Raw genomic sequence first — 14,704 nt, forward strand, 5'->3', positions numbered from 1 at the left:
CATTTTTGTTGTTTTTTTAAATGTTTACAAACTCAGGGACAAATTACCTGGACACAAGAAGACTTTGAGGGCAAATAATAGTTTTTGCTTTGGTTTAGTTATTGTGTGCTATTGACTTTGTTTTGCTCAAACAGTTGTATGTGATAAAAAAAGAATAAGGAACCAGTTCAAATATTGTGCTGATATTGATAAGCTAATAGCACTCACCATATATAAATGGAAACATTTACAGTTAATACATATGATCGGTATTGGCATCAGCTGATGTCACTAATGGATGATTGTATTGATTTCAAACATCCCTGCAATTTAATCTTCCTTTCAGCTTCTCACTGAAATATCTGCTTATCATTTCTGAGCAATAACAATTGTTTTCCAGTTACAATGTGTTTGTCGTGAAGTCCGAAGCAAAGCTACTCTCACAGTCAAAAAAAAAGAATAATGTTTGATTAATATTTTCTTTATCATGTGTGTTCAGACGTAAACGAGTGTGCAGATCTGAACGGAGGATGCCAGCAGATGTGTGTCAACACACCAGGCTCTTATCACTGTGAGTGCGGCGAGGGATTCCGCATGCATACTGATGCTCGAACATGCATTGGTGAGCAGTAAGAATGTTAACCTTTTAGTTCAAAAATGTTTTTCAAACATTTTGGGGTTATTACAAAATATGGCAATGTGTAGTTTCGATTTCTTCATGATACAGTTTTAGTCTTTCGGGATACGAGCTGTCTCTTGGCTAATTGTTATGCTTTAAATTGAGAGCAGACATTTGGTATTTATTCATTAATTCTGTGATGTCATCATGGAGAACTGGAAAAAGGTTCAAGTAAAAACCTTTGTAGCTCTGATTAATTACATGCCCAAGAAGTTTATGACAGTGTGTTATAACACATTGTGTTCACACAAAGTACTGATATTTGGGATGCCGTCTATTTCGACATTTATGTATGGCGTCTAAACATCGCCAACATTTTTGCACGTAAAAACCACACTCTGCGTGGCCTTTCTGCGCACGTCGACACATTTTGCACGTGTGCGGACTCTGATTGCACTTACAATGTTTGATCAGTCAATGTCTTTGGAGGGTCACTGCTGTCAACTGACCAAAAACTGTTTTTATCATCTCAGAAATATTTCTAAAGTGAGAAATTTGTCATCAAAATTGGATCTTGAAATGATCATCGTATTGACTATTGCAATTCTCTTTTCACTCTTTTCAACAAGTCAAGGCTAAAGAGACTTCAGACTGTACAAAATGCAGCTACCAGACTTTTGACCGGTGCACCCAGAACAGCCCATATTACCCCCATTTTATCCAGTCTTCATTGGCTTCCAGTTAAATTCCGCATTGAGTTTAAAATTTTAGTCCTGACATTCCGTGCATTGCATGGTGGGGCCCCTCAGTACATCACTGACTTGCTATGCCCCTACTCTTCAGGGCGCAGCCTCCGGTCTTCAGGCTAGGGTCTTCTAAAGATCCCCAAAACTAATTTTAAAACCAGTGGAGACCTGGCATTCCAGGCTTTAGCTCCCAGACTCTGGAACAATTTGCACCAGTCCCTCTGTGATCTTGACTGTGTTGACACTTATAATAAACATTTGATAACTTCTCTTTTTAGTAAAGCTTTTAGTTAATGCACCTTTTAACTGTCAATTTTAATCCACTTTGTAACCTTTTTATGATGTTTCCCCTGTTATTTTCATTTAATTGTTGTTTTACTTCACCTATGTTTTGTACAGCGCTTTGTGATCTTATCTGTGAAAAGCGCTTTACAAATAAAAATGTAATTACTTACAATGTAAGAGTCCTCGCGAGCATTTAACAAGTCCCAAATGTGCAACGATACTTTTTATGCGCAAAGATTTTGGTACGCCGCGGCCGTAGTAATTGCACTGTGATTTATTTTTAGAGGACATTTAAACTATACTATGTTCCAAACTGTACACAGATTACTTTAAATTGTATACAAGTTTAATTTCTGTAGTATATGTCTTGAGAAGATATAATACAATGATTTCTAAAATGTCATGGGGTAATCACTTGTGTGACATACTGTACAACCATCTCAGCAAATATTTTACATCAGAATAAATGGTTTTGATGTCAATGTTTATGCTTCATATTCAATGGTTGAGCCACACCAATATGACTCAATTTGATGTGTTACCAGCCCCATTGCATGACTCATTTTTTATCGTCATTTGCCCTTTAAAATCTGGAAAACCAGTAAACCATACAGTCGTTCCTCGTTTATTACGGCTTAATGGTAGCAGGCCTGATGATAGTCAATTAATTTCCGCAATTAATTATTTTTACGTAATTAGAGACGGCTAAAATGAAATAACTCCCATATAGTCTTGTTTCACCCAATATAGTAGCCTCGAGTGTATTCTACTATAGATAACAGTACTCACTGGTCGCTCAGAGGATCCTCCAAGCCTCATTGTTATGGGTTACCGGCCACTACAACACTGCCACGACGTGGAAATACTTTGTCACATACTGGGTAATTCCTCTAAGTTAGAACTGTTCTTTCATCTGCTGCTACCACGGGCGGAAGTTGTTCTGCCAAAAGTCGTTCAACTTGAGCTACGACCATTAGCCGGGTTGTTAGCATTCCATGTTGTTAGTATTGCGTGTCTGTGTTGTGATTCCAAAGGCTCACCAATGGTATGCGAAGCTGATGATGTCAAAGATAAAGTGCATTAGTATTAAGGTCTGCCTTAGTATTTCTCATACAGATGCTCATAGTACCGGTAATCTTGTTTGCATTGAGTGGCGCACCAAGTTCGACCGTGTCCCGGTACATCTCGTGTCTCGTAATTTGACAAGGCTCACTAATGTCAATCCAACATAATTTATTTATATAGCCCTTAATCACAAGTGCCTCAAGGGGCTTCACAAACCACAATGACACCCCCTGATCTGAACCCACATCCGGGCAAGGAAAAACTTCAATATCCCGAGGTACGAAAAAGAAGAAACCTTGGTAAGGGGTCGCATACGTAGGGATTGTTATTGATGAGGCAGGAGTTGAAGATGAAGTGCATCAAAAAGTTGTTCAGCCAAAAGTTTGTCAACTTTAATGTTGGGGTGAAGATATAGTAGTGACAAAATTAGCTTCCGTGTTGTTTGCATTGTTCACCCTTAACCCGGAAACGGAAGTCCCACTTGGTGAATATTTTATCGATAATAAGAGAAAATAAGACAAATACTGCACTGTAATACATATAAGACATATATTAATAATTAATAAAGTACTAATTTAGGCCAAAATATGTAGAGTAGGTTTTTGAAAAAACTGTATTGTAATATTCTTTTTCTCTCTCTAGTTAAGACAGAGTTTGAGGTCTACGTCTGTTATGATCATCAGCGTAAAAATCATCACTTTTTTTCTCGTCTAAAATCTCTCTGTGCCACCAAGTCTGCATTTAAGCACCCATAAGGCACAGCAGTGATATTTCATATTTGGCACACAGTATTTGAATGGAAAAACCATTAAAAAGTCCAGAAATTGCCAGTGATACCTGACTTGAATACAGTTTTACTGATGAATGTCTTTGTGTCTGTTTTGCTTGTAAGCTGTAAACTCTTGCTCGGTGTTGAATGGTGGCTGTGAACATAAGTGTTTGGACATGGGGAACAATCACTACAAATGTGAGTGTCGAAAAGACTACAAGCTAAAGACAGATGGGAGACACTGTGAATGTAAGTCTGTATTTTGATCCTCCTCTAACAAATAGTCTGTTGAACTATGATACCCACCTAGATACATGACAGAGTGTATTCCTCACCTGCTCTGTCCTGGGTCATTCAATGACAGTGAGGGACGCCTGTGAGGAGAGGAATGGCGGCTGTGCCCAGCTTTGTCTTTCTGTGGACGGCCATGTTCAGTGCAGCTGTCGGCCTGGTTTTACTCTGGTTGAAGATGGCAAGAACTGTGAAGGTGAGGAACGATATTACACTCATTATGTTACACCTGACAGTTTCTGAATCTGCGGTTTCATGTGTTGTACAGTACACATATGTAACCCTAACCAAACCCGTAACTTTAATCCCCAAAATGATCACTTAATGTGGGACAGATTATTTTAACAACTGTTTCTTTAGATCACAATAGAACAAAGCCATCCTTGTTTGGGCATGGCCCCTCTTGTAGAGGATAAACACTTTGGATCCTGCTCCAGGTCCTCAGACTAGAGCTGTCCTATCTAAGACTCTGAGCATGAAATAATGAAGCCTGCTCAGTTGAGAGGCAAAATGCCTTTTAAGAGAACCCGAACAGTTGCGGTCGATTCTTCTTATTCTTGTGTGTATTGTCCTCAAACATCTATCTATGTGCCGTTTAGCCCACACCCCTTGTACCAGGTGTTATTCTGATAAAGCTGTCCTCAGAAGATAGTATGTACAGGTGGCATATTTATGTAGTCAGCAGTCTTCTAAGCCTCCCCACACTCACATGCTGCACCGTCAGTAAGTTCCCACCTCTTCCTGGAAGACCCGAAACACCTAACCACAGTGCAGAGGCGGTTGAGGAAGGTCTATTGTCGGCGAGGTAGCTGTACACCCTCAACGCCGCCTCCAGGGTCCCAGATGTACTGGTGCGATAGTGTCCATCTTGCTAACTCCCATCCCCGCTTCCACACTGCCGCTAGCAATGCCTTCGCACAAAGATCGTCTGGGATGGAGGTGAGCAGCTCCTGGGCTGTCATCTTGAAGAAACAGCATGACTTAAGCCTGCTTGGAGGGGGCTAGCTCCATTGTCGTGTCATGCAGGATTTGCCAGTGGTGTTGTTTGGCTTTCCTTGCCAGGGCGAGGGTAGCTGCCTTCCGCCACAAACTGGCTGAGGAAATTCATGCAAGGGCTGGCAGATGGAACCCAGGGGGAAAGAACCTCAGAAAGTCGGTTACAATCCTGATGGCACTGTTGATGATGACGTATAACTTCTTGGTGTGCGGGCTTCTGCTCCAGACTGGGGAACAAGACAAAGGCTTGTGTGGGGATATGGAGTACCTTGGCGCAGGCACCCCAGGTCATACCAGCCGGCGACGGATCAGTGAGACACTTGCAGTGGCTATGGCTCTCACATCCTTTATGGATTTTTGGAAGGACAGTGTTCTGTCCAGCCATACGCTGAGGTCCCTTTTTGCGTCCCTGAAGTGGAACGCTACCAAACATGGTCTTTCCCGTGTTGAGCTGCAACCGCTACCTGCGAAAGTATGCCACCAAGATATCCATATCCTTGTTCAGGCCCTCCCCCATTGCTTCCCACTTTGGCTGCCGCGTCATGATGGCAAGGCCATCCACGCACCCTTGCCTCCTAGAGGTTGCCTCCATGGATATACATGTTGAACAGCTTCAGTAGCAGAACAGATCCCTAAGGAATTCTGTTTCTCAGCCTCCTGTCTCTGCTACGCTGACCATCACTGGTCTGGATAGTGAAGCTGCAGTTAGACAGCATCTCCACTATGAAATTCACCATATGCCGGTCTCGGGTGGCCTTCAGCAGCTTCATTTGAAGACCACAGTGCCAGGCGGTGTTGTAGGCAGAAGATAGGTCAAATATGACTACCTCAGCATTCTAATCGGCCTGAAAGGCATCCTTGAGATCGATTCAATGCCCTGACCATTCAATGACACCTGAATAAATGAGGATATATACAGGCGTGGAACAAGTTAATTCAGAAATTCCTCTTTAAAGAACGTTTTACTCCAATAAGATGGTTCCACATAGCCTTTTTCAAGAAAAAAAATCCCAATATATCGCTATATTCACCATCTGCCATTCCATTTTAATTTCCTGTCTCTAACAGACATTGACGAGTGCAGTTCAGGTCGCGACAGGTGCTCCCACGGATGTGTCAACACGCCGGGCTCCTTCCGATGTGTGTGTCACCCGGGCTTTGAGCTTGGCGCAGATGGAAAACAGTGCTACCGTGAGTAAAGAGAACTGATTCAGTATTCAACAATTACACGTTTTAGTCAATGCTTTTCTAAATGGAAACGCTCAACCTATATGAATTAGCAGAATCATAGGCTTGAATTCCAAAAATTATACAAATCAAACTCATTTGTCCCAATTTGCTCAAAATGATTGTGTTTTTTCTGTGGTTATGCACACTTGTATACTCCAGGGATTGAGATGGAGATTGTTAACAGCTGTGAGAAAAATAATGGTGGTTGCTCTCATCAGTGTGAGCACACAACCAACGGGCCGCTCTGCTCGTGTAATCAGGGCTACCAGCTGGACCAGGACAGGAAGACCTGTGTAGGTAAGAACTATTTTTGTTATCTGCTTCTTCTCTATGTTGACTGTTGAAACTTGCGATGTACTATTGCATAAATACCTGCCTTAGACAGTGATGAGTGCGTCAACGGGGAATCCTGCTGCAGCCACTTCTGCAGAAACTATCCAGGCGGCTACGAATGCAGCTGTAGGGCCGGCCACACACCAAACCCAGATGGCTGTGGTTGCGACGGTAAGAGATCTGGATTGTTGGCAGATTATCTTTAGTCTTTCTTGTGCTGTCAGTGTTGTGGAACAGTGATACTGTTTGCAAATCCCGACATGTGTTCAAACAACTGAGGCAATTCCAGACTTTGTGACAAATAACAGAACATTGTCATTGCCTTAGAAATAAATCATTGTAAAAAGGCCATGGTGCAATCAAGAACATAGGAAAAGATCATGATCTTTATTATTTTATCGGGAAGACTAAGTCGGTCTTTATCTCACTCCAATTTATTATTGGGGCGATCCCAAAAATCGATCAAGCACTGAATAGAGAGGAAAATGTGGAGCTCATGAAACCTAGGGCTATTGTATAGTTAGGTGCAAATTCTGATTTGCTTTCATCCATTCCAAAAGGTCAGACAAAGACCGACTTGTATGAAACCCAAATACATTTTCCCCATGAGAAATAATGCAAATCCAATTAATCCATTCAGACAACCTAAAATATTAACACACAACCCATTATATAGAAAACAATTACTGTTATATGAAAAGGAGACAGAAACTGAGTTGTTCATTGTTCTGTGTGCGTTCAATGAACAAATAAACCACACACACACACACATAATAGAGATGATTAAAGGTTTCTCTGGCTGGAAATGTCTCTATAACAGTGCTTCTCAATTATTTTCTGTTACACCCCCGAGTAGGATATAAAATTACCCCCCCTTATAATTTGTCTATACAATTGTTATAAGGACACCTCTACATAACATTGAACCCTTATTAACATTAAAGAAAACAAAAAAGAATAATAGATCAACTTACAACAAAGAATAACTTTAATAACAATGTTTTTTAGTCTGTAACAGGAAATATTTAAAGTGCATCAATTTGCCTGGAATAAAAAAAAAGAGTACATCTTTACTTAAACTATAAAACATGAACCATTTGATACTGACAAATAAATAGTTTTTTTTTTTTTTACCAAAATGAGGAAGTCAAGATTAATGGTAGAATAAGCACGTTTTGTAGTGCACATCTTTTTGAAGCGGGGTTTGAAGCCTGATACTACATAATACTGATAAAGCATGTTCCCCTGGGTCACAAGCAACCCCAAGGCACTACACCTTTAGGGGCGAGTGGCCCGTCCCACTATTTAAGTAAAACTGCTCTATCGTGATCTAAGTCTAAAATAACCACTATCCCCTTTTCCCACTGAGACTGGGTCACCCACGTGTGGGCTTCTTTGTTTAGTTACTAAATATCGCGGAATTCAAAGATTCAAGGAATTTTTTTGTCACATCAGCACACATGAGCACATGAGAAGATACGAGATGTAGTAACGCAAGTACCAGATTTAACCCAATGACTACATCAAGAACGATAGTATGTACACAATAATTGAAGTACATAGGATTTAAATAGGGAAGGTTATAAACAAGAATAGACTGTCGAGTTTCAGATGAAAGTTCTCTTTTTCTGGCCATTTTGAGCGTTTAATTGACCCCACAAATGTGATGCTCCAGAAACTCAATCTGCTCAAAGGAAGGTCAGTTTTGTAGCTTCTGTAACGAGCTAAACTGTTTTCAGATGTGTGAACATGATTGCACAAGGGTTTTCTAATCTGAGCTAATGAGCAAACACATTGTACCATTAGAACACTGGAGTGATAGTTACCGGAAATGGGCCTCTATACACCTATGTAGATATTGCACCAAAAAGCAGACATTTGCAGCTAGAATAGTCATTTACCACATTAGCAATGTATAGAGTGTATTTCTTTAAAGTTAAGACTAGTTTAAAGTTATCTCCATTGAAAAGTACAGTGCTTTTCCTTCAAAAATAAGGACATTTCAATGTGACCCCAAACTTTTGAACAGTAATGTACTATAAATAGAATAGAATGAATAGATTGTGACCATGTAGTGCAAATAGAATGTAAAACCAAACCAAATAATAGCCCAATTCCGCATTTTGGAACGTGTCTGCAGGTTAAATTGTTCGGAGTTCAGCAGTCTGCCAGCTACCGGAATAAAGCTGTTCCTCTGTTTGGTGGTCCTACTTCAAATACTCCGCAACCTCCTGCCCGAGGGGAGGGGATCAAAAAGAGGGTGTGCAGGGTGGGTGGAATCCTTGGTGATGAAGAGAACTCTCTTTCTACATCTGCTAATGAAGATGTGGTGGTGGTGGGAAGGCTGCTCCTCACCATCTTCTGAGCAGCTTGCACCACCCTCTGCAGTGCACCTCCTCCTTTCAGCCGTGCAGCTGCTGTGCCACACCAGCACGCCGCACCATCTAGCAATGTTTGACCGTTCGATAACCAAGATATGCAAACATTTACTGAAAATTTCCGTTGAAAACTGAATCATACGAAAAGTAGGACGCAAGAAAACCAAAGCACAAATGTACACTGAATGAAGACACCTGAATGTCAATACACAGAAAAATGTTGAAACCATGAAAAAAGCTACTTAATGGATTGGGCGAGTTCATTAGGTCAATTTTGAGAGTTGTGGCGGTTTTGAAAGAAGCAGAAGCGGTACAGTAGTCCTAAATATCTCTGATGGTGATGTTCTAGTTTGTCCCAAAGAGGTTTGATAGGGTTGAAGCGTCACCAAATTCATCCATGCCTTTACGGACCTTGCACACTGTGGCGCAGTCATGCTCGAACAGAAAAAGGGTCTTCTTTAAACTGTTCCCACAAAGGATATACAGTAGGGAGGGAATTAATATGGCCCCATTCGTCGCGGTTTACCTCACACAAGAAACGTAACCAACTTGAGGTGCACACTATCCACTTGAGCCGCCAGATGGTAGCAGAGTGTTGAATATTTAGAATGTGTTTTGAGGCAATTTCAACTCTGATCACAGTGTCAGTTGCTATGTAGAGTCCAGCTTTCCATAATTTTCAGCAAACTGCATTGCAACATGATTACATGATCACATGAGATCCGCCCACAAATATGAATGGATATGAATCCCTTACCTATTGTAGAAGCATAGACCAGAAGGAGAAGAGTTAACATTCAGGGTGTACTAAGAGGGTTTAGTCTAGTCTTGTATCTGTGCAGTAAGCTACCATTTTGCTTTCCTAATAAGAGAATAAAAAGAGTTCTGTGTAACATCTACTGTTTTTTTTTCTTTCCTATAAGACATCGACGAGTGTCTGGCGGAGACATCAGGCTGTGACCATGAGTGCATCAATACTCTGGGAACGTACGAGTGTTTTTGTCGACAGGGTTTCAGCTTGGATCAGGATCAGCACACCTGCATCTGTGAGTAGCTTTGATCTCCTTCTTCAAAAACTACAAAAGTGTTCAATGAATCTTCTGTGCATTGTTCCGTAGTCACTCTGCATTGCCTTTGTTAGCTTTGTATGGCAGAGAATTGGACGAAGACGAGGAAGAGGAGGAGGAAGACGAAGAGCAGCTGGAGGTCTACAGGTTACCAGAGCTGCTCTTTCGCAATGTTCCTCAGCTTCTCCACTACACTGCCGCATTGCATTCCCGCTACGGCAGCCACAATGATGATGCAGGTGACCCCGACGAAGAGTTGGATGAACGACTAGAAGAATTTCGATTGGACAGCCAAATCGGTACAGTAAAACCACAACCTTTAGAAAATGTTTGCAATTTTCACGCGGCGCTAACTTGCATAAGTGTTGTAAGCATTCTTCCAGTTACAAACATGTAAGCCCCGCCCCACAAAATACACACATGCACAGGAAAAGGTGAAGAGAACAAGCGACAATCAAAGTACAACACTGGCATAGCCAGAAGTAAAAACATATGAAACACACAATGTCAACTGAAAGTATTTGTGACTAGCTAGTGTGAGCTACACAATGCAACTCTACTAGCTAGCCATCCCACAACACCTTTCCGAATTAGGTTGTTAGGTAAATAACAAACATTGAAAGACATAAGAACAAGGCTGGAATTGGTGATTTGACTTTTGTTACGTTCTGTCAAATTCAAACCCCAAGATGCAGAGTTCAGGAGATTGCGTGTACCGGTACTCAAAAACATGATCATAGTGCAGCTGGAACTGCACAGGAAGTATAAACACAATCACGAGCAAAAAAAGAGAATGTATGGAAGCAAAGCACGATACGAGCAAGGCAAACAAAGCAGTTGCAATGATCCAGCCCCGATTGGCACAACTTTCTGATTAGGGATCAGCCACAGATTAGTCCACTGATCACTAATCACAATAAAGTGAGGAGAAACAGCGTTAAAACCAACAGAGTGGTGGCGGAAAACAGAAAGTGGAACCAAAATAAAGGGCACTGGAAAGGAAATAAATACATACAGTAAATAAGAAAATATGCAAAATAAAGTCAGGCCAGATTTGAGAAGTCCTGACAATTTCGGCTGTAACAAATCGGAGATGAAGAACCCAGCAGGCACAAGACATTGATACAACATTGATTATACATACACGTCCTTTAAAACTGACTTCGAAACAACATTGCAAAATAGTTGTATTTGTAAATTGAGACAACATTGATGTCTAAAAAAACGGTACTATACTCTGTTTGAAAAGTACCGGTTCTCAATTAAACATTTTTTTTTTTTTAAAACGGGCATGACGTCGTGACATTGCTGGTTTTCTGAGCAGAGGAGCATGTTCGGAAGCGCACAATCACAGAGTACTTACAAGCAGACCCAGTGTGTAGACAGAAAAGGGAGAGCGGATGCATTTTGGCCTAAAAACTGATTATAAAGGTGAAGTTATAACACTGAAACGCAGCTCTACAAGAGGTGCTTTAAACATGGCTAGCTAGCTAGCAGCTAAAATGTATCCGCAGTTGGCAGTGTTTTAGCTACTTCTAAATCACTAATCCTCGCCTCCATGGCGACAAATAAAGTACGTTTCTTACAAGTATCATTCCTGCAGGGCGAGACTAAACATGCTTCACTACACACTGTAGGAGGATATGATAGCTCACCGGCGTCACAGATAACAAATGCCTTGGGTGGATGTACACCTGACATCCACTGTAATGATATGTAGTGCAAGAGCGTATCTAGTCGATACTACTATGATTACATCAATATTTGTTATCGTCAAAATATATTTTTTCCTTTTTTTAAAAATAATATTATTTTTATAAACTCAGGAAATATGTCCCTGGACACATGAGGACCAATGTATGATCCTGTAACTACTTGGTATCGGATCGATACCTAAATTTGTGGTATCATCCAAAACTAATGTAAAGTATCAAACAACAGAAAAATATGTGATTATTAAATTTTAATAGAAGTGTAGATAGAACATGTTAAAACAGAAAATAAGAAGATATTAACAGTAAATGAACAAGTAGATTAATAATAAATTTTTACAGCTTGTCCCTTGAAAACATAATAGAATGGGAAACGACACAATATGTTACCGCATATGTCAGCAGACAAATTAGGAGCCTTTGTTTGCCTACTTACTAATAAAAGACAAGTTGTCTAGTATGTTCACTATTTTATTTAAGGACAAAATTGTTCTTCGATTGCAATAAGAAACATGTTTAATGTACCGTAGATTTTTTGTTAAAATATAGCCAATAATGCCATTTTTTGTGGTCCCCTTTATTTAGAAAAGTATAAAAAAGTATCGAAATACATTTTGGTATTGGTACCGGTACCAAAATATTGGTATCGGGACAACACTAGTTGGGATATGGCCAAATTTCAATGGTCAAATCACCGTCACAACCCGACATTGATGAAACATAAAAAAATGTCAAAAAGAATGTTTGAGTTGCTCAACGTCAGGACCTAATTCAACTAGTTCTCAACGTTCTTTCAATGTCCTGTGCCTGCTGGGAAGCTAGTTATGTTTGTTGGTTAATGATATGCAAAATTTAGCTGCTAACGTTAGCTCAAAATGTATATTTTATCCTAACAACAACAAAGTAGACTATATTGTTTGTGGAATCCATGACATGATTGTTTGCTCCAAAAGAAGTGTTTGAAAATGCGTATGATTTTACGCACCGGTTCAACGGGAACAAAGCATCTTGAGCATCCATCCATCCATCTTCTTCCGCTTATCCAAGGTTGGGTCGCGGGGGCAGCAGCCTAAGCAGGGAAGCCCAGACTTCCCTCTCCCCAGCCACTTCGTCCAGCTCTTCCCGGGGGATCCCGAGGCGTTCCCAGGCCAGCCGGGAGACATAGTCTTCCCAACGTGTCCTGGGTCTTCCCCCGTGGCCTCCTACCGGTCCGACGTGCCCTAAACGTTCGGGTGGCATCCTGACCAGATGCCCGAACCACCTCATCTGGCTCCTCTCGATGTGGAGGAGCAGCGGCTTTACTTTGAGCTCCCCCCGGATGACAGAGCTTCTCACCCTATCTCTAAGGGAGAGCCCCGCCACCCGGCGGAGGAAACTCATTTCGGCCGCTTGTACCCGTGATCTTGTCCTTTCGGTCATAACCCAAAGCTCATGACCATAGGTGAGGATGGGAACGTAGATCGACCGGTAAATTGAGAGCTTTGCCTTACGGCTCAGCTCCTTCTTCACCACAACGGATCGATACAGCGTCCGCATTACTAAAGACGGCGCACCGATCCGCCTGTCGATCTCACGATCCACTCTTCCCTCACTCGTGAACAAGACTCCGAGGTACTTGAACTCCTCCACTTGGGGAAAGATCTCCTCCCCAACCCGGAGATGGCACTCCACCCTTTTCCGGCCGAGAACCATGGACTCGGACTTGGAGGTGCTGATTCTCATCCCAGTCGCTTCACACTCAGCTGCGAACCGATCCAGCGAGAGCTGAAGATCCTGGCCAGATGAAGCCATCAGGACCACATCATCTGCAAAAAGCAGAGACCTAACCCCGCAGCCACCAAACCGGATCCCCTCAACGCCTTGACTGCGCCTAGAAATTCTGTCCATAAAAGTTATGAACAGAATCGGTGACAAAGGGCAGCCTTGGCGCAGTCCAACCCTCACTGGAAACGTGTCCGACTTACTGCCGGCAATGCGGACCAAGCTCTGACACTGATCATACAGGGAGCGGACCACCACAATCAGACAGTCCGATACCCCATACTCTCTGAGCACTCCCCACAGAACTTCCCGAGGGACACGGTCGAATGCCTTCTCCAAGTCCACAAAGCACATGTAGACTGGTTGGGCAAACTCCCATGCACCCTCAAGGACCCTGCCGAGAGTATAGAGCTGGTCCACAGTTCCACGACCAGGACGAAAACCACACTGTTCCTCCTGAATCCGAGGTTCGACTATCCGGCGTAGCCTCCTCTCCAGTACACCCGAATAGACCTTACCGGGAAGGCTGAGGAGTGTGATCCCCCGATAGTTAGAACACACCCTCCGGTTCCCTTTTTTAAAGAGAGGAACCACCACCCCGGTCTGCCAATCCAGAGGTACCGCCCCTGATGTCCACGCGATGCTGCAGAGTCTCGTCAAACAAGACAGCCCCACAGCATCCAGAGCCTTAAGGAACTCCGGGCGGGTCTCATCCACCCCCGGGGCCTTTCCACCGAGGAGCTTTTTAACTACCTCAGCAACCTCAGCCCCAGAGATAGGAGAGCCCACCACAGATTCCCCAGACACTGCTTCCTCATAGGAAGACGTGTTGGTGGGATTGAGGAGGTCTTCGAAGTATTCCCTCCACCGATCCACAACATCCGCAGTCGAGGTCAGCAGAACACCATCCTCACCATACACGGTGTTGATAGTGCACTGCTTCCCCTTCCTGAGGCGGCGGATGGTGGTCCAGAATCTCTTCGAAGCCGTCCGGAAGTCGTTTTCCATGGCTTCCCCGAACTCCTCCCATGTCCGAGTTTTTGCCTCCGCGACCGCTGAAGCCGCACACCGCTTGGCCTGTCGGTACCTATACGGTGCCTCAGGAGTCCTATGAGCCAAAATAACCCGATAGGACTCCTTCTTCAGCTTGACGGCGTCCCTCACCGCCGGTGTCCACCAACGGGTTCTAGGATTACCGCCACGACAGGCACCAACTACCTTGCGGCCACAGCTCCAATCAGCCGCCTCGACAATAGAGGTGCGGAACATGGTCCACTCGGACTCAATGTCCAGCACCTCCCTCGTGACATGTTGAAAGTTCTTCCGGAGGTGGGAATTGAAACTCTCTCTGACAGGAGACTCTGCCAGACGTTCCCAGCAAACCCTCACAATGCGTTTGGGCCTGCCAGGTCTGTCCGGCATCCTCCCCCACCATCGCAGCCAACTCACCACCAGGTGGTGATCGGTAGAAAG

At 42.9% G+C, this 14,704-nt stretch overlaps 1 pseudogene; it reads left to right on the top strand.

Annotated features, from left to right (window-relative positions):
* LOC133663041 (multiple epidermal growth factor-like domains protein 6) overlaps nt 1–14,704 on the top strand; it is a 144,026-nt pseudogene that overhangs the window by 48,061 nt on the left and 81,261 nt on the right.

The sequence above is a fragment of the Entelurus aequoreus genome, linkage group LG13 (assembly GCF_033978785.1).
Source record: "Entelurus aequoreus isolate RoL-2023_Sb linkage group LG13, RoL_Eaeq_v1.1, whole genome shotgun sequence".
In the NCBI taxonomy this organism is placed as follows: Eukaryota; Metazoa; Chordata; class Actinopteri; order Syngnathiformes; family Syngnathidae; genus Entelurus; species Entelurus aequoreus.